The sequence below is a fragment of the Choloepus didactylus genome, chromosome 10 (genome assembly GCF_015220235.1).
Source record: "Choloepus didactylus isolate mChoDid1 chromosome 10, mChoDid1.pri, whole genome shotgun sequence".
Lineage (NCBI taxonomy): Eukaryota > Metazoa > Chordata > Mammalia > Pilosa > Megalonychidae > Choloepus > Choloepus didactylus.
In genome coordinates this window covers 103,648,868-103,670,152 of record NC_051316.1, presented here as the reverse complement: position 1 = coordinate 103,670,152, position 21,285 = coordinate 103,648,868, and the positions used below count along the sequence as shown (strand labels likewise).

General features: G+C 40.9%; 1 long non-coding RNA gene across 1 annotated transcript; it reads left to right on the top strand.

Moving 5' to 3' along the window:
- Window positions 1–306: 306 nt before the first annotated feature.
- On the top strand, window positions 307–20,762 carry LOC119504654. Its single transcript, XR_005210609.1, has 3 exons — window positions 307–331; window positions 985–1,040; window positions 20,628–20,762. It is a non-coding gene; the product is annotated as an uncharacterized LOC119504654 (long non-coding RNA).
- The last annotated feature ends 523 nt before the right edge of the window (window positions 20,763–21,285 follow it).

Below are 21,285 nucleotides of genomic sequence, written 5' to 3'. Positions count from 1 at the left end.
TGTCTCCATTGTCTTTATTGAAAGCCACCCCAAGGCTGGTGGGGGAGGTGGAGGAGTTGTTAGAAGATGAACGAGATAGCTCACTGGGCAGATTTCCCCAGCTCTCATCGGCCAGGTTTTAAAAGCCATTCCAGCAATTGTTCGGAGCTGTCAGATGTCAGATCGATAGGTTACTGTGGAATTTGCCCAGACTGTTGGCCAATCAAAATGTAAATTCCAGATAAATTTAATACATAAACCAACTTGTCTTCCTTAAGCCATTTGGGAAGTCATGAAAAGTAATTTGACTTTTCCTCATGACTGTCATACAGGAGACGCGTTTCTGCTGGTGGTAAGCATTTATTTTGCCTCAAAACTCATTGTGATTCCAGTGGTGGCCACAAAGGTGTAGGGGATATGTGTGCTTATGAGCTTGTCATCTGGGTGAGGTTCAATTATTGGGCTCCCATTATGAGAAATCTATAAATTAACACAAAGATATGTGGTGTCTGTATGTACATGAGGATGTTATATTTGCTTGTGGGATATGTGGTTAAAAAGTCATGAACTCCATATTTATGTCTCTTATGGGCAATCTCATTTTCTAGAACATGTAATATGTGTCTGGATGCATAATTGTGTGCATGCATGTTGCAACCTATCTTTTCCAACAAGAACCATAAATTTTACTTTGAGGGAAAAGATTTACAGCCCAGCCAGGATGGTTCTGAGCCCCATGGGGAAGTATGCTTTAGAAACATGCCCTAATTTTTCACATTGAAAAAAAGTCATAATAGGAAAAACATGTAGGCAAGAGGTAAAAGGCTTTGAACTCAGGAATGTCTCAAATAGGGATTTTGCATTTAATCATTTCTCCTGCCATTATTAGATAGTAGAGTCCTTACTTTGATGTGATATTTGTTTATACAACACTTTCATATCCCTTATGCCATGTGATCCTCACCACAACCCATAGAAATAATAGGTATTGGATTCTCTTCATAGGTGAAGAAACTGAGGCCTGGCAGGTGAAATGGCTTGACCAATGCCAGAGATAAAGGGTAAGGCCAAGACGTGAACCTGGGGGTGCTGAATACTTTCCTTCTCTGTCCTTCTCCACTCTTTCATTCAATGGATAGCTTGGCTCTTGTTTAGTATCCTATGGCTGTTGTTTGTAACAAATTAGCTCAAGCATAGTGGCTTAAAATAACATGAATTAATTCTCTTACACTTCTGGAAACCAGAAGTCTGAAATGGGTCTCACTGGGCTAAAATCAAGGTCAGCAGGTGCTGTGTTCCTTCTGGAGGCTCTAGGGGAGATTCCAGTTCCTGGCTTTTTCCATCTTCAGGAGGGAGCTTGGGTTCCTTCACTTGTGGTCTCCTTCAAAGCCAACAGCATCAGGTGGAGTCCTTCTCATCCTTCTCATCTTTCTAGTTCTCCTCTTCCTCCCTCTTCCATTTTTAAGGACCCTTTGTAATTGTGTTGCACCACCCAGATAACAAGATAGGGATAATCTCTCCATCTTAAAGTCAGCTGATTATAAATTAAACTCCATGTATAATCTCAATTCCCCTTTGCTGCCACTTAACCTATCCACAAGTTCTGGGGATTAGGATGTAGACATCTTTCCGGGTTCAATATTCTGACTGCCATAGCTCTCTTTGCACTTGCTTCTAGTGGGTTCACCCAATGGGGGACACTGGCAGGAGATCAGAAGGGAAGAAAGGGTAGAGGTACAGGTATTTATTATCCCTGTTTTCTCCTTGCTGTGCTGCCTTTCTGCAGAGGCTGCATTGTTCTCTAAAGCCACAGCTTTGTTAGGTGGCCCTTTTTATAGCCACAGCTTTCTCTGGGTCCCCATAACTACTCCCTGCCTTCATTCTCCAGGTCTGGGAAAATAACAGCTTCCCATTGTTGTTAGCCCCAGTGTGCTTTACCATCTCTTGGTGGTTTTCATCAGTCTTTCCATTAAATCAATCCCTCCTTTAAGTGTGACATCTGTTGCCTGCCAGGATCCTGCCTGATAAATGAAGGGAACATCTTCCAAGGCCAGGGATCTTTCTCCTACACCACAGTTGGCTAAATCAACGGGAGAGCAACCATGGTTACAGAACAGTTAGCGGCATGGTTACATTTCAACAATAATTTCCTTTTTCCTTCCCTGTCTAAGGCATAAAATCAGGGCTAAACTGACAGCACTGGTTCCTAATATTCTCACTTTAGTTAATGGAAGGGGCTGTCTTGGAAAGCAGAATAGAGAATTCCCTCTGGCCTAACAAATCATGGGGAAAATGTGTTCATTCCACAGGTCTGGTGAATTTTAAAACTCAAAGAGCTACATCCTCTTCTAACTCCAGCCCCATTTCTCTTTCAACTCTTTAACTAGCTGATTGTGTGACATGGAATAAATGCCAAATTCCTAACTCTATGCTAGGAGGTGTCAACTTGTGGGCTCTTTCTACCACTCAAATCTCAGCTCTAACCGTAGTTCCCTAATCCCTGCCACTTCATATCAACCCCTCTGGCCTCCTTTCTATTTCACTACCTGGAAAAACTGTTCTCACCTGAGGCCTTTGCCTTGCTCTCTCTCTTCCTAGAAACCTTTGCACCCAGATCTTCAAATGGCTGGTCCTTCTCAATATTGGGGTCTTAGCTCTATGTCACCTTTTCAAGGAGACCTTCCCTAACCAACCTAACCAGGCACTCTAATCACAGAATCCTGTTTTTCTTTAAATTATCTGTACACATTTTCTATATCTTCTTCTTTCCTCAATAGATGATATATTCCAAAAGATCAGTGAACTTGTGTGTCTTATTCATCGCTATATATCCAGACCCTAGAATCCTGCATGGTTCATAGGAAAAGTTGTTATTAAAGTCATAAATATAATGATGTTGGCCAGCATCTGTTCAACATTTACTATGTACCGAGCACTTTTCTAAATGCTTTATATGCACTTACTCATGTTTATTCTCTACAGCAACACTATTAGGTTGGCACCATTATTATTTACATTTTACAGATGAGAAAACTAAGTCTCCTGAGAACTCTGAGTTTGATCATCCCATTACAGATTACACAGATGGTAAACAGCAGAGGAGTGTTTTGAACACAGGCAGTCTGTCCAAGAACCTGTGTTTTAACTGTCACACTTCACTCTCTGCCCCCTATGCAAGGACATAAGTGCTTTGAGCTTTTTGCTTATGTCTTCTTGCCACTCACCAGAAAACTTCTTCACTCTTGGAGGCCCAATCAAATAGGACCTCTTTCTAGCTTTTGATATCCAACTCTGACAGAATTAATCCTTCCCTTTAAGATCAGCTATTTCATATTATATGCATTGCTGTTACAATACATATCAAATAATGTCATAAATATGCGCTTAACTTCCTCCTAAAGAATTGAATTTTAAGGCAGGAATCCTCATTCCATATCTCTAGTATCCAGCAGAGTATATATATTAGGCATTCAATAACTGGTGTATATTAGACATGGTACATTCTAGACACAATAATTATTGCACAAATAAAGAATTATGGCTTCTAAACCATGTAGCTTCATTTTTGGTCATTTGATCCCAAAGCTCCAAAGAATCTTAAGTTAGTAAACTTAAGGAAAACAGAAAATGAGATGTGGCCAGAGCTCCACCCTTGGGTCTGATTCAGAGAACAGAGCCCACAAAAACAGCAGGGTAATGAAAATATGTCCAGAGAAAGCAGCTGCATTGGGTCCACATGATAGAGACAGGGTCTTGGGGGAAGCAGCTACAGGAACTGAGATGTTGCTGTGAACTCAGGAGTTGATTAAAGCCAAACGGGGAGGCTCGCCAGGGGCAACATATGCCCACCACTTTAGTCTGGACTTTCTTCTTAACTCCCTCATACATGTGCTCAATTCCCCTTTGCCCCCACTGCCTTGCCCCTGTGGTCCCACTGCTTAGATGCTTTCCCTTGTCCCTGTCACCCAACCAAATACAGTCGTGTATCCTACAGAATTTTCAAAAATAAAATTGAATATGTTAGGGATAAATTTGCCAACATAGTTTCCATTAAATGGTCTTTGGTTCTAACATGATGACAATTCAGAAATAATAGAGATGGAGAACCAGAATTCAAAAGGAGAAGCGGGAAAAGCTGTTGGTGACTGGGTGGTCCACAGACCTTCTTCCTTAGAAAGAGTTTGTTTCATTTATCAAAACAGAGTGAGAAAAGTGATAAGACTGGGTAAGAAGCTTGTGGCAGTCATTTAGCATGAGGAGGTCAGAAAAAGAGGGACAGAATCAAACACAGGATGTTTATAGGTTTAATATCCATGCAATCAGCTAATTTAATAACAACAGCTACAATAGTAATAACAATAAACAACCCATATGATTGAAATTTTTGCAGGAAAAATAACTGTTATTGTGAGCATTCATCTGTCTAATCCTAGCAATGGTCTGCGTTGGGGATTGAATGGTGTCCTCCAGAAAGACATGAACAAATCCTAATCCCCAGTACTGTGGGCATGAACCCAAATGTAAAGAGGACCTTTGAAGATGCCATTATTAGTTAAGGTGTGGCCAAACTGAATGAGGGTGGGCCTTAATCTAATACGGCTGAAGTCCTTACAAGCAAAGGAAATTGGAAATGGAGGTAGAAGCCAGAAGAAGTCAGAGAAAGAGATCACCATGTGATAGAGGACTGCCACCACCAGAATGCTACAGGCTCTGAAGAAAGCACGGCCTTGCTGACACTTTGATTTCAAACTTTTAGCCTGCAAAACTCCAAAACTGTGCTCCAACAAATGTTGTTTAAGTCAACAAGTATGTGGCATTTGTTGTGGCAGTCCTGGCAAACTAAGACAGGCTGGTCACCAACTGCTGTAATATTTAATAATGGGAGGTTTCTCAAGAGTTCAGCTCCCTTGCTTTTGCAAATTAGGCTGTTGTCCTCATTCTACATCATCCAGCCTAAATCTTTCCTTGATGCTGTCTGTTCCTACTTCCCCCACCACTTCCTGCTTCCTGAAGGAGGCATCTTTGTCATTCATATAAATTTATGATATGCATTACTCTCTAAATATTTATTGTGTGTTATTTCACTCCTACCAAGAAGATTATGAATTTGCAGAAAGGCAAAACTTCTGTTGTATGCCCTTAATGCCCAGAAAGGATAGGGATGGGCCGGCAACTGACCTTCAATGAATGTAGGTTGAGTTGAATAAGAATGAACTTTGCCGAAAGGCTTTGCAGAATGTTTACAGATGTGCAGGTGTGTGAGGCGGGAGAGAAGAGGGAAGGTCTCTCCGGTCAAATGCATTTGGGAAACATGGGGTTAAATAAAGTTTAACAGGTTTTCTCTCTGCAGGGCTCCTTCATCCCTTTGATGAGCAAATGTGCATTATGAATCTAGAAAGGGGGTTTTCCTGGGCGGAATTTCCAAAATATGTTTGCTTTGGAAGCCTTTATTTTACAGAGAGACTTAGAAAATTAGTGTTCCACTGGACACACTTGCAAAGTGTTGAATTTAATTAAATAAATTTCAGACTGGGAAGAAATCTTCAAGATTACTTTTTCCAATCCCTTCATGAGAAAAGTGGGGATGATAATGGCACCTACCCCACAGAGTTGTTATGAGGATTAAATAAATGAATATATTTAAAGGACTTAAGAAACCAATAAATGTTTACTATGACCATTTTAGTGGTAAGACTATAAGTTCCTGCTACAGTATGGCTTAAGGATTCAGAGCCAAGGCTTTGGAGTCAGGCCAAGGTGAAGCTGGCCTGCATGACATTGGACAGGCGATACAACCTCTCTTACCCTATCCTCCATTTTCTCATCTGTAAACAGGGCTCTTGATAGCTGACTTCACGGAGCTAGTTGCTGTGAGCAGTATAGAGGACAATGCATGTAAAATGCTTAGCCCAGAACTTGGCATCCAGGGCCTGTCAAGTAGGCAGAAGCTCTTAATTATAAGAGATAATATTCACTGACTGTTTCCTAGATGAAAGTGCTAATATAAGGGTTAATTATACATATATATATATATATAAGCATGATATTCTTAATACATTTAAAAGGTAGTGAATTTTAGTCCCATTTTACAGATGGGGAAATTGAGGCTCAAAGAAGTGAAACAACTTGCCCCAGTTTACATAACTAGGAAGTGAGAGAGTTAGAATTCAAATCCCATCAGGCAGCTCCATAGCCCATGCTCTCACTGTGTTATCCTGCTTCCCTGCTGCATTCCACCCTGGTCCCCATTCACAATGAATGGCACTGATTGAGTCTGGTACTTTGTTCCACGTTCATTACTCCTAGAATGCTCAAGACAGGATGTTTCCTGCCAGATGTCACCTTAGTTACTCGAGGGTCTTAATTAAGGTGCCCCCCATGTCTGTGCAGCTCAATTCCTGCCCGTGGTGGAGGAGGCTGCAGCCAGATGGCGTGGTTCTTGGAGGCCTTGGCTGTGCTACTATGTCCAGGGCTGTACAGGCAGGTAGAATCCAAAATTAGTCCCTGGAAGCCCTCTTCTGAAGGGCTCAGGGAAGACAGGGTCTAGGGGTACATGAGGGTTACATTTCCCAGTCCCTGCCCAGAGAGGCCCAGGTACCTGGACAGTCACAGCAGCAGCCCAATGTGGGCGCCCTCTCGATAACACCACATGAGTTAGATAACAACACTCCCATCATCTTTTCCAGAGAAAGCTACAGGTCTGACTCTGACTTAGCCCTGTGGCACAGACAATCTTTCTCCCTCTCTGGGTAAACTAAAGCCTAGAGAAGGAAGGTGATTGATCATTGGTCACTGAGCCAGCAAGTTGCAAAGCAGGGGTTTGAAATTGAGTCACCTTCGCTACAAACCCTGCTCTTTCTAAACTTACCTGAACATGCCCAGAAAATAAACAGGATTCAGAAGGAAGAACTGTGGATGAACTGAAGGGCAAATCCATCCAAGAGATGGATGGATCTCTTATCTGCAGATGTGACGCAAAGGTCTGTTGGGTACAGAGATGAATGGGGGTCTTGGGTTTAACTAACACCCGTGAGTCTGAAGATACCCAGGATGAGAATCTGTGCCTATGGCCAGGTGCCTCTGGATTATGAGCTAAGATCAAGGCATCCATTTCCTCCCAAGACATCATCTAATGGTAACTGGGGTCGGGGAAGCATTTCCAGGAGGCAGATTTATGTAGTGCTTTTATCAAGCAAGGCCATGGCCATGATCCCACAGCAGGGTCGGGTCAGGCAATTGAAGCATTACATCATCTCAGTTGAACAGTTTTGGAAAGAGGAGCCAAAGAAAAAGGGGAAAGGGGCCAGGATGATAGGGAGGAAAAATGCTAATGTGTGGAATAGCTAATATCCTCTAGATTCTGGACCAGGTGCCTCAACGACATTATCTGACTTAATCTTTACAAGAGTCCTACGAAGTAGGTCTCACACTCCAGTTGTACTGATGAGGAAATTGTAGTCATAAGGGTTAAAGAGCATTGTCTGAGGTCATATGGTTTGGCAGATGTGTGATTTAACAAGCTCTCTCTGGCTCTGAAGCCTGCCTTATTTCTCTCTGACTTTATGTCTTCAGAGTCTATTCCTGGTTCTCCCATTTGCCTTACTAAAGGCAAGCCTCTTCACCTCTCTGAGCTTCAGATGAGATTATCATCTTAAAAGAACAATAGTTCTTCCATAATCCAAAGTCCTGTAGAACATGAGGATAAAATATTTAGAGATATTTTGACAAATTAAAAAATGAGTATATAGTACCTTTATAAATAGGAAAAAAGACCTATTAAAAAGAAGAAAACTAATTGATATGTATGGCAGCCAATACTTCCATGAATTCATGCATGAAAACATCATCCAGAATTGTGTGCTTCCTTTTTTAATGTGTTAGTGTTCCTATTACTATTATATTTCAGGGGATGTGGTGGGTTGGAGTTATGTACCCTAGAAAAACATGTTCTTACTATTATATTTCAGGGGATGTGGTGGGTTGGAGTTATGTACCCTAGAAAAACATGTTCTTAATGTACTCCATTCCTGTGGGTGTGAACCCATTGTAAATAGGAACTTCTGATGTGGTTACTTCGGTAGCAGTGACTCACTGAATCAGGTTGGGATTGAATCCTAAATTGCTGGAGACCTTTATAGGCAAACTGAAAGTCAGACAGAGAGAGAAGCCACTGGGAGCAAACAAAAGCTGAAAGTGAATGAAAATTGGAAGAGAAAGAAGAAGAAAATGCTGCCATGTTCATCGCCATCTGAAAGAAAAGCCAAGGACCAAGGATTGCCGGCAGCCAGACCTGGAATGCCACAGTCTTTGGGGAGAAAGCCTCGTCTTACTGACATCTTAACTTTGGACTTCTCCAAGTCTCAAAACCATGAGCCATTAAGTTCCCATTGTCTAAGCCAACACCACTGTGTGATATTCGCTTTAGCAGTGAGGAGACAGAGATAATAGCATCCCTTTAAATTATGTAATACTTTAACTTGAAAAAATCAACTTAACATTCCTTTCAATATCCTAGTCCCTTGAGGTCCCAGAAAGAAAATGAAATAGGAAACTGTATCAGGCCAGGCAAGAATATGGGAGCCATGGGCCACAGGGAAATAGAATGTTCCAGGCTGAGAAAATACTACCTCTTGATTTTCCCATGCACTATACTTTCCACAAAATAACCAGTGACTTAAAATAATAATAATAATAATAATGAAAATAAATAAATGTTCCTTGATTGGTCAATGAGGTCCTGCATATCTGGCCTCTCCCAGATTGCCCTCCAGTTACCCTGCCCCCATGGACCTCTTCCTTTTCCTCTGTCAGCCAACCTTGCTCTCCCTTCAGGGCCTTTGCTCTTGCTATTTTCTCAGCCTGCAACATTCTTCTCCCATGTTTCCCCACGGCTGGTTCTTTCATGAAAGAGCTTGGGATGTTTGAGGAAGAATAGTATATCTGGATTGCGATACGCAAGGGGGAGAGTGGGATGAGATGAGTGTGGAACTCAGATTTTAGGCTAAGAAATGGGAAGCTTTTGAAAGGTTTTAAGTTGTGAAAATACATGATCAGATTGACATTTTTAATATAAGACCGTTCTGTTGGCTGTGTGCCAGGAGCTGATGCAGCACCCTCTTAGGAGGCCATAGCTATAACCTGGGCTAAAGGTGGTGGCAGCTTAGACTAGGGTGGTAGTGATGAAAAGGGAGAGAAATTAACAGTCCCAAAGGCATTTGGGAGGTGGAATCAATATAAGTTGGATTTGGGGATAACTAGCGTTCCAGGGAACATGCTTTGAGATTCAATGTATTGAAATAATTTGCATGATGACAGGTATAGAACGTAACCATTCCAAGATATTCTCTGGGAGGTAATAGGTAATAAACATATTCTCTGGGAGGTAATAAACATAAATATAATCATAACAAACATAAAGAAGAAACTGCTAATAATTAAAGCCATCTCCAAACGAAATAATCTATCGAAGAAGGTAATAGATTATTTGACTTTGCAAAGGTTCAAAAAGGATCTGAATCACCTATTGTGTGAAATTTTATGCAAACAGCTTGGGAATCCACTTTAAGAACATGTTTCCACATTTTGGGAAACAATATATATCGTAATATTCATAGTTGACTTACTTATTAAATAATAACTAACACTTATGAAATGCTCATTGTGTGGCAGTTTTGAGCACTTATGAATTAATTTATTTAACTCTCACGATAACCCTCTGAGGTGGTGCTAATAATATTCTCATTTCACAAAGGAGGAAAATGAGATAAAGAAAGATGAAATGACTCACCAATGGTCATACCAATGTAAGTAGGTAGAAACAAGTTTCAAAATCAGACATTCTGGCTCCACTTCAAACAAATGCCTCAACTTTGGGAAGCAGCTCAGTACATTATAGCACAGCCATTTTCTGGAACAATATTATGTTATTGAACAAAGTGGTCATGAAAACTATACAGTGACAATGAAGAAGGATTAAAAATAACTTGCATATATACCGTAATTATCACTGTGTACAAAATACACACAGATATACAAAATGTGAAAAAGAGGGAGATGTTAGGGTAAAGAGAATATGGCTGACATTTTTTCTCTGTTTTCTTTTCTAAATTTTTCCCAATAGGGTAATACAACATTTATTCAGAAAACTATAGTTGCAATTCAGAACAGATAGAACAGATGATACCACTTACACCAAAAAAAGCTGGAAGAAGATTGAACTTCTAAGAATGTTCCCAACATAGAAATTCCATGATTCTGTTAGAGTGGACTTTTTTATGGGCAAACTGGGTATCCGATATGAGTGTCTGGATAAAGACAAATCCATCACAAATGAAATGCAAAATCCCAAGTGAAAACTTTTATTTTGATTTAATAGTCAATAATCCAAACTAAACACCAGTCAATTAAGACAAATATGTTTTTGAGGTCCCACAACTCTATATTAGTCACACATCCCTGACAAAGTTGCTAAACTTCCATAAATATGTTTTTAATGATCAGATGATATTTATCTAATGCATGCTATCTCTCACATTAAGTTGAAATCAAATGCACCGTGTACTGTGTCATATGACTTCATGGCTTCAACATTCCTCTCTTTTCATCTCTTCTGAGCTCAGATAACAGTTTGCAATGCAGCTGTGTAACATCTGGTAGCCAAGAAATGCTGCCGGAAAGGGTTTTAATCTCAGAGCCTGATGGGTCCTGGTACGTTATGGTAAACCATTTTGCATCAACCTTTACTGGATGCCAAGATGCATCTCACAAAATATGTTTTGGGGAAACATCCATTTTCCCAACTCTGAGCTGGGGAATACCCCATGACAAGTCCATATCCCTGACTACAAGGGGAATTAAGAGGATATGTCAAGGTCTCTCCTACCTGTTTTCACTTATTAGCAACCACCCTGGATATCTGATCCAGGGTGAAGCAGCACCGTTTCTTTGGAAGATCTATTAAATTACAGTGAGAGGAATAATAATACTGTTTTCCCTTGATTTTAAGGCATTTCCAATTATGAGACACAATACTGATTTAATAAGAACTCCTCGGGAAAAGAAGAAGAGTAATACATTAATGTACATGTCAACTCTATGACACATACCAATTTCAGAAATGTTAAAAAATGGGAAAAAAGGTACATATCAAAATTTAGAAAATATGGTATCTGACATATCTAAACTGGCAAAATGTATTTATGTTAATCTTCCCATTTCCTTTCATTCTCAAAATGAAATTGTGAGTTAGATCTTTTGGTCTTGATTTTTTTACAGATGAGGAAACCGAGTTCTCAGAGGCTTGATGTGATGTGATGGCAGATGTTAGTCTTGAGCTAACATGTCTCAGTCATGTCTTCACGTTAAAGAGAAATTCTTCCTTTCCAGCACTAGAACCTGCCAGGGGGTGGAAGGGCACTGAATTTAGAGATACAACTGAGTTCTTTCCAGGATTCGTTTTTAACAGTGGCAGGCAGAGTTTGGGCTAGAAGCTGAATCATATGAATTCTGTAGCTACCTAGAGTGGCTTATATTTAAAGTTCTTTCCAGGGTTAAAAGTTTGTGAATTACTGATACAAAACAATCCGCTGGAGATTTGACTGAATACTTGCCAAGTGTTTAGTTCCTGTGTTCTAGGAAAATATAGTAATAACTACCACCATGTATCCAATGCATATTACTTGCTATGTTCTTAAACTTTAGCTGTATCATACCAGTTTATGTTCACAACAATTCTATGGGGCAGGTGAATTATTTTACAGATGAGGAAACTGAGGCACAAAGAATGAAAGTAACTTGCTCAAGATCCAGAATTTGGATCTAGATTTTTTCTGATTTCAGAGCAGATATTTTAGTGACTGAATTGCTCTACCTTCAGGATACAGGAAAAATATGGGGATGGGGGTGTTGTGAGCCCTACCCTTAAGGAATTTGAAATCTAGCTAGGGAGGTAAGATTAAAACATATAAAATGAGGAGGGAAAAATGGCACCTGGTGGATATTAATACCCTATTTTGCAGGTGAGTAAATAGAGTCCGAGTCTGTAAAATCAGTGAGACAGAATTTAAACACAGGATTTTAAAGCCCTGCTTCAATTCTTTCTCTACCTCTACATTGTATCTGCCACCTTATTTCATTTTTGAGAAGGAAGCCAGGTCCAAATGATATTCAATAACTGTCCCAATATGAAAGGTTTATCAAACTTTGATGATGTGACTGTGCCCAGTGATTTATGTCTGAAATTACGAGGATGGGCTGTGACAATTGAAAGGATCTGTCCTTTAGATCCTCATATTTCTTCTGTCCCCAACATTTCCTGCCTGACATTCACTCACTCCTGATCATAAATATTGCCTGCCACTTTTATGATTATTGGTGGTTAGATATGATGAATTCTGATACTAGTCAACTGTGCAGGAGATATTAAATACATTAGCTAATTTTCCCTTAATGCCTCATCCAATATGAATCAATATTGGTTTAATAATTAACATGTTTAAACATTTTTATGTATATTTCATGATGAGTCGATCTATGTTTATTTTATGAAGATGAAATATTTAGCTCCTCGCCACTGACGGCAATGCCATTCCAACTCAGAGCTTTCTCTTTAGCCTGCTCTGGGGCCATCTTTTCACATCCTGGGAGAGCTGGCTGCTTTGCACTGACTGTAACCTGGTAGAGGATGCTGAGCTCATAATGGGAAGCTGAGAGCATTTGGAGAGAGGAAAGGCTAAATGCTGAAGAATGAGTTCTGAGAGCAGCCTGCTGGATCTGCGGTCCCAGCCCCCAATCTGTCCCAGCTCTGCCTCAATCCTACTCTCCTTTTCACTTTAACAGCATATACTGAGTGCTGGCTCTAAATAAGATCAACCTTCTCATTCAAGGAGAGACAGTATTGTGAGGTGGGGTCAGAAGCATGGTTTAGAGCAGTGGTTCTCAACCAGTGGTGATTTTGCCCTACCAGGGAACATTTGGCAAGGTCTAGAGACATTTTTGTTTGTCACAACGGGAGAGTGTCTGACTGGCATCTAGTGAGTAAAGGACAAGGATGTTGTTGAATCATCCAGTCTAAAGTGTCAATAGAGCCAAGGTTGAAAAATCCTGGTATAGAATCAGATAGCACTAAGCTTGACTCCCAGCTCTGCCACTTAGAATTGTGTGGCCTTGGGCAGTTTCTGGTCCTTGCTTTCCACATATTTATATTGGAGACAATAATAATAAAAGTACATAATTCATAAACTTTGTTAAAAATTGAGAGATCAAATATAAAAACGTCTGCCTGGCATGTAGGGACAACCACAGGGTACCCCACTGAACCTAGGATGGTGGGAAGGACTGGAAAACTCTTATAAAAGGTGAATGAAGTAGATTATCAAAAATGGGCACACTTCTTGACTTCTCCCCATACCACATCTTTGTAACATGACTTTGAAGTTCCTTGCACTGGAAAGCAGAGCATTTTTCCCCATGCCTTGAATCTGAGTTGGCTCAGTGATTTGTTTTAGCCAACAAAATCTAGCAGACGTAACAGTATGTCAGGTTGAACCTAGAACTCAAAAGGCTTTGGGTGCTTCCATTCATTCTCTTGGAAGCCTGTGACCACCAAGTGAACAAGCTAGCTTGCTGGAGAACAGCAAATCATGTGGGACAGAGATCCCAGAGCCATCCCAGCTGAGGCCATCCTAGCCTTGCCTGGCAGCAGACCACAGATATATAATTATTCTCAGCCAACACCAGAAGGACCACCCAGCTGCACCCACCCTGAAATGCCAACTGGCAGAATCATGAGCAAAATAATTGGTGGTTGTTTTAAGCCATTAAAATTAGGGATGGTTTGTTACACAGCAAAAGGTAACTGATAGGTTAAGTCAGAGCAGAATCCTGGTGGGCCAGGAGGAGTTATCCCAGAGAAGAGGACAGGATGGGCAGAAAGATCTGAAGGGAAGTGAGAGAGCACAATTCCTGTTAGATCGTAACAGAAATACTAATTTCCTTCAAGAAGCCCTTATGGATTTTCTCTTTGGAGGATTAACAGCCTCTTTCTGTTTGTTTTCGGAACTTTGATTTTCTTTTTGCACTTTATCATCAGCATTTCCTTCAGAACTCATCAACTAGGGACTCTGCCTCTCTGGGTCCTATGTTTTGGAATTGTGCTATCCAACACAGTAGCCACTGAGCACACATGGCTATTTAAATTTAAATTAATTAAAATTAAATAACATCAAAAATTAAAGTCTACAGTTACACTAGCCACATTTCAAGTGTTGAGTAGCCACAAGTGCAGGCTCAAAGAAAGAATATTTCCATCACCACAGAAATCTATTGGAAGTGCTGCTTTAGAGGGCCTCCCTCTGCCACCCCTCTGGAAAATAAAATAAGAACGTTATAGGCCCAAAGATACAGGCTAACCTGGAGCTGAAACCCCCAACTTCCAGACCCCTCTCAGGTACCTAGCACCCCAAACTTATCTGCTTGAACTTCTCCAAGTCCCCTTGCAGGGCCTCATCCATGGAACTCCTCCCTTGAGAACGGACTCAGCTCTGGGTTTGAAGAATGCTTGAGGGACAATTCTTATATGGAAAGGGTGGCTTGGTGGCCTAGGGTTTCCACGTAACAAGCTCAGGAGTATCCACTTGATGTAGAAAAAAGCTGGGATGGAAAAAGAAGGAGAGGGACTACAGCTGGGAACCTCAATTTCTAATCTTGCCTTGGACTTCACAAAAGTTAGGGGCAGGTCTGCTTATCACCATCCACTTTATGGTTGAATAGTCATTGTACTAGCTTCCAATGGCTGCTGTAATTAATTACCACAAACCTCATGTCTTAAACAATACAAATTTATCTTACAGTTCTGGAGGTCAGAAGTCTGAAATGGGTCTTATGAACTAAGATCAAGATATTGACTGGTCTGTACACCTTCTGGAGGCTCTAGGGAAGAATCCATTTCCTTTCCTTTCCAGTATCTGAAGACCACCTGCATTCCTTGGTTCATGGCCCTCTTCCTCCATCTTCAAAGCCAGCAACAACAGATCCCATTCTCATATCATGTTTCTCTGACCTCCCCTTTTGCATCCCTATTACATATTTAAGGACACTTGTGATTACATTGGGCCCACCCAGATATTCCAGGATACTATCCCTATTTTAAGGTCAGCTGATTAACACCCTAATTCTTCTCTGCCATGTAACCTAACATATTCACAGGTTCCAGGGATTAGGGCATGAGCATCTTTGGGATGCCATAAGTTTGCCTATCACAGAAATTTGAGTGGCTTATACTGCAATGGGAGAAATATATATTCTCCTAACATTAGCAACTCCACTCTGTGTCAGGCACTTTTGCAGGCAAACCCCATTTGAGCGTCACAGAATTGTACCTCCAAATATACCCAAAGGGAGGGTTGCTGGGGGTTATATTTATTAAGTACCTGTAATATGTCAAGGGGTTTTTTTTATGGGTGCAAGTAGAATATGCTCTTCCCAAAATACAGCTGAGAAATATGAAGCTAATAGTGAGGTTAAGTAACTTGTCTGAAGTCCATCTCCTTTTAAGTGGCAGAATCGGAAGATGAACTCAAGTCGTGAGACTACAAAACCTGGGTTATTGTCACCCAGATTCCTGCCAAGAACAAGACTATTTAAGTAATCAGAAAATGAGTTCCCTCTGAGCAGTGAGTGCCACAACTTCCTGAGCTCCTTCCGTGGGCCAGAGGCTTTGCACAACCTGAACCAGTTAATCAGCACATTAGTAACAATACATGCTGCTATGGTGCTCCTGCTACATTCCACACATTTCATCTATGTTATCTCTGCTCCTTATAGCAATCCTACAAAGTAGGCAATATTAACTCCATTGTTAGAGTCGAAGAAACTAAGACTTAGGAAAGTTAAATAAATTACCTGAGGCCACTTAATTTGCCCAATCATTTCTGAGCTTCTGATTTATACCAGGCATTGTTCCAGAGGCTGGGAATACAGCAGTGCATAAAACAGACTAAAGTTCTGTCTTTTGCATAGACTACCTACATTCTCATAGGAAAAAAATAGATCATAATCAAATCAATGAATAAAGGAATTGGTCATGTAATAGGTGATGAGTGCCATGGGAAAAATACATAAGTGTTTAAGGATAGAGCGCGTAGGGAGTGTGTGTGGAATGTGATATTTTTATATAGTATGGTTAAGGCTTCTCTGAAAGTCACGGTTGAGCAGAGGCAGTGAGGATGTGTGAGATCAATGTATGAAACCATCTGGGACAAGAGCATTTCAGGCAGAGGAAGGGCAATGAGCAAATGTCCTGAGGAGAGAATGAGTTGAGTGGGATCAAGAACAGAAAGAAGGAAAATCTGGCTGGAGCAGAGTGAGAGAAGGGGAGAAAATCTTATCCTGAAGAGTCAGGGTCTTTTCAGGGTTTCAGGGGTCCAGACTACACAAGGCACTGTAAGGAATTGTTTACTGTGAATAAGATGGGAACAATTGACCAGAGGAAGGTTTTGAGTAGACCAGTGATGCAACATGCCTCTACTATGATTATAAAGGAATCTCTTCGGTATTAGAAGGAACATAGTCTGATGGGGCAAGGGTGGTGGTAGGGAGACCAAGGAGGACACCTGTGCTGTTTTCCTGGAAAGATGGTTGTGGCTTGGACCACGGTGGTAGCAGCAGAAGTTGTGAGAACTGTTCACACTTTGGATATATTTTGAAGAGGGAGACAGCAGGATTTGCTGACAACTTGGTCGGAGGGCATGAGAAAGGGAATAGCCAAGGATGATCTCAGAGTCTGGCCTGATGAACTAGAACAGAGTCACCATTTACTACAAATGAGAATATCTAGGTGGCCCTCAGGGTCAGGGAACCTTTTTTAACAATGGGAGACACTGCATCATGTTTTTATGCTAATTGGTAAGATTCTCTGCAGAGGAAAAAACTTGTGATTCAGAGAAGCCAGAATTATTTCTAGATTGCTAGAGCAGTGACCTTGAGCAGAGGTTGGGCTGGGGCTGGGGGTAGGTAGGGATATATCTGGAGGCTTAGTGGATATAGCTTGACCTTAGATATGAATATGAACAATTGATTTGTAGTAACAGGAGGAAAAACAAAGTGTATGGGCACAAATCCTACTATATTGATAGTGGGGGATGGTGTGTAGACATTCTCATTGATTTTCTAGTGGGAGAGGAAGCAAAATCTGAGCAGAGGGTGAGAAATGGGGGTGAGGTGCTAAAGATGTGAGGAAAACAGAGAAGAAATGAAATAGTAATGGGGAATGGATTAGGAAAAGGGGGAAGAATTTGAATCCAGGTTCATTAGGTTTCAATGTCACTAAACTTCTCCTTTACAATATGACTTTAAAATATTCCTTAAAGTTAAATATATATTATTCCAATTTGACAACTGAACAAAACAGAAATTCCCGGAGTTTGTGTAGCCCAATGTCACTCAGCTTGCTGCTTGCCGCATTGCAAAACCAGATTTCAAACCTAAACTTTCTGACACTGAATTTGCAATTCTACCAGTAGGGAACCTATTCACAATTCCTCCTATAGAAAAGGAAACACCATGGCAGACAACACTGTGAAGTGGCAGTGGGGTATTGGGCCCCCACTCCAAGCCCCCTGGAATGGTGGCAAATGTAGAAACTATCTGCAAGGCTCCCTGGGCTTTCTCAGCTACATTTTATCCTAACCTCTTTGTCTGATCCCTTATATACTTATCCATTTTTCCTTCAGATTTCTACTCAGGTCAAGTTGAAGGAACAGACATAAGACTAGCTTTCATCTGCCCTTGTGAGTCAGTGACACACGGCAGGATATCTCTGTGCTAAGGGCTTTTTAAAAAGGGTTGAACTTTCCTAAAAAAGATGAGATCAGGAAAGGACTACTGCTTTTACTTTTTTTCTTGCTCGGGGTTCTATCACTTCCTTTTCTTTCCTTTCCTTTCTTCATCCTGAGAGATATGATTCATGGCTAAATGTGCAGTTAATGGAAACTCTGGGTTCCAAGTATTTCTCACAATTTGAAGTCTTAGAATCTTTGCTGGGTTAAAATAGACCTTGGAAATCACCGTGCCTAGTCTCACTCTTCTCAAATAAGGAGACCGAGGCCCAGAGAAGGGAAGTGACAGCAGATGAAGGACCAGAAATCAAAGCTCTTTGAGGCCCGCCAAGGGAGTGTTGGGAGGTTCCAGTAAAGCTGCATATTCTTCAAACTCGAGTGGGACTCAGAAAGTGAGAAAAGATTCACAATTTCCTACACAGAATCCCAATCACTGAAATGACATTTGAAAATAGAGTTAGGGAAAATTTTTTCCCTTGGTTTTGATTTTGAATGTTTAAACTTTCTTTAAAGGTTGTATTATAAAAAGATCATGTCCATGGTGAGTCAGTGACTTAGAGACAGATTGCAGGGCTGTTTAAGACCATCCCTGGGACACCCAGTTTCTCCACCACAAAAGACAGTGGTGAACCCCAGAGGAAACTGGCTGAGGTGAAGAGAAAGTGGGGAGAAAAACAGGGAGGTGACCATCAACCACTCAGACAAAATAAGGATCTTGTTCACTGCTTCCCTGTCCTACTACAAACTTAACTACAGCTACACCTACCTTACTCTCTTCTTTCCCTCCTACTTCAGGGACAAAGCTGGACCTTGCACTACCTAAGATTTTTCCATCTGCTCCATGTCTTTGAACCTATCCCTTTCCATATCCTCTAAGATTTTATGGTATCAGCTGGGCCTTCCATTTCTGGGATGTCCAACTTTCCTATCTATTCCTGGCTTCCTTTCAATAACTACATCTCACCTCTAGCAGCTACCCAAGGATGCCATGTTCTTCTTCTTTGGCTTCATCTTTCTTCCATTCTTCAAAAATGAATATTTTGAAGGATTTCTCTACCCTGACTGTTCCCAGATTTTTTTTTCTAGGTGTCCACAGCATTTCTTAGAATTCTCAGGCTCCAACAAAATTCTTCCTCCTTTATTGACTTTGTATATATAGATGTTTCACAGAATACTCGTTGATCCTATCCCTTTCCCTTCAATTAACTTTCTTTCCTTTCCCTTACCACATTTATCCTTTTCCTTCTCTTTCCTTCCCTTCCTTGCCTCCCTTCCCTCTTTCTTCCCCTTTTCGTCTCTTCTATACCTATTCTACACGCCCTCCTGAGGCAATTTCATAAACTCAGGGCTTAACCTACCACTGATTAGTCTGATAATTCTTAACTTGACTTCACCTTCTTAGTCATTTTTCTGAGCATCAGGAATATGTTTCTTATGTCCTTTTCTGAGCATCAGGAATATGTTTCTTTGGCTGTCTCTGCCTGTGCTCCAGGAGATTTCATTAACATAAATCTACTCCACTAGGCCCTCAACCCCATCCCCAGCAAAAGTCATTGTTTACCAAGTACAGAATTCACTATTTCCTGTTAGTATCACAGCCTGATGAAACTATAGGTAACATCCCAGCAGACAGATGCCCAAGCATGTGGATTGCATGGGAGATAGATGAGCTGGAGATTCCAGGTTGGGAATGAGCCAAAAGGAATCAGTTCTGAATTTGCATCTAATGGGACAGGCTTATTTTAACTCATCTAGGAAAGAACTCAGAATATGAATTTAAAATCCTGGGTCCATGGATGTCCCTCAAATTATATCCAAATTGTATGTGTTGGGTACTTAGGTACATTTTTAAAGATAATCCATAAGTCTCATCAGACTCTCAAAGGAGTCTATGGGTCACAGAATACTTAAGAATCCCTGGTTTAGGAGAAAAAAGAGAATTAAAAAAATGATTTCAAAGACATGATATAAGGAAAAAAGGACTGAAATGGCAGTGAGTAGATTTAGAAACTAGTCTTGGCTTTTCCACTAACAGACTATGTGGCATCAGGAAGGGTGACCTGATGCACGTGGCACATATGAAACCTGCACACTACACTCTGCGCTCTCTCTGCAGCACTTTGCACATTTGGGGTGATGATTTACATTGCTGATTTAATGTCTGTCATCTCTGCTAGATGGCAAGCTCCAAGAGGGCAGGTTCTATATAGCTCAATACCATACAGAGATACAGTGCACAAGGTAAGTATTTTTCCCTGATTGCCCTCTGACCATCAGTTATTTTCTCTAGGACTCCTTTCTCCCCGGATCATTTTTTTAAGCACCAACACTCTCAGTCACTGTTCTCTCCCCATAGTCTACTGAACCTGAGTGTTGGTTCTTTCAGTCAGGCAGAGTAGGAGCAAGGAGGGGTGTAATTATAATAAATTGTGATGTGTGTCACAATAATGGGATTCGAGGATACTAAAGGAGCAGGGCGCAGGTACCAACCACATCCGGGGATTCGGGCATAAACCATCCCCAGGTAAGCTCTTGGCCAATGCCACATCTGGCTCCTCAGAGCAGGACAGACATTGCCCCCTCCAGGTAACAGTCAGCACTAATCGTGCTGTTAAAGCCTCTATGACTCCTTTCTAATCATTTCAGATGCCTTTTTTTTTTTTATCCTTGGAATTTCGAGTCAGGACTGACAATTTGTAAAACTTAAATTACCTGCCACCATAGTGTGTAATTTTCAAACTACCTGTTCACCACAGAAAGCAATAATGCCCTGTTCCCCACGGAAGCATCATTCTCTCCTTCCTTTCCTTCCAGCCTCATTGTGAGCTGAGCCGCATCAAGACCAGGAAGAACAAGCCTGCCAGAGCTCAGCCCGCCTCACGGCTCCGCTCCCTACGCTGAACAGCTGCCATTTGAATGTCTTTCTTTATAAATTCCTTTCATTTTCCCTCTTCTTGGTTTCTCAGCTTTCCTTGCTTGGAATGACACTCTTTCATTTTTATTATTGTTATTCTTTAAATGAAAGACGGGGCTTGAAATTATGTATATTTTCAGCCTGTGTGCGTTTAAAGTAATAATGTTCTTCTTCTCTACATTTATTCCCATCACTGTTTCTGTATTAGTGTGATATAGCAAAAAAAACATAAGAAAAAGCTTAGGATTTGGATTCAAGAGTCCTGGCCTTTGGGACCCGGCTCTGCACCCTGGCCAGTCCATTGGTCTGTGTGAATTTTTGCTACCTCCTGCATTAAATGGAACATCATTAACACCTTCTTATAAATCATGGAGTTAAGTGTTTTGTAAACTCTGAAATGCTCTAAGTGAGTCTACAATCAGTATTATTTCTTTCAAACTTCACAGTATGTTTTGTATCCTCAAATTTGGTGAGTAACTATCTTCCTTTATCCTTCATTTTCTTTCCAATTTAAAAAAAAAAAAAACTTTAATCAATCCTCAAAATCTACCTCTCTCT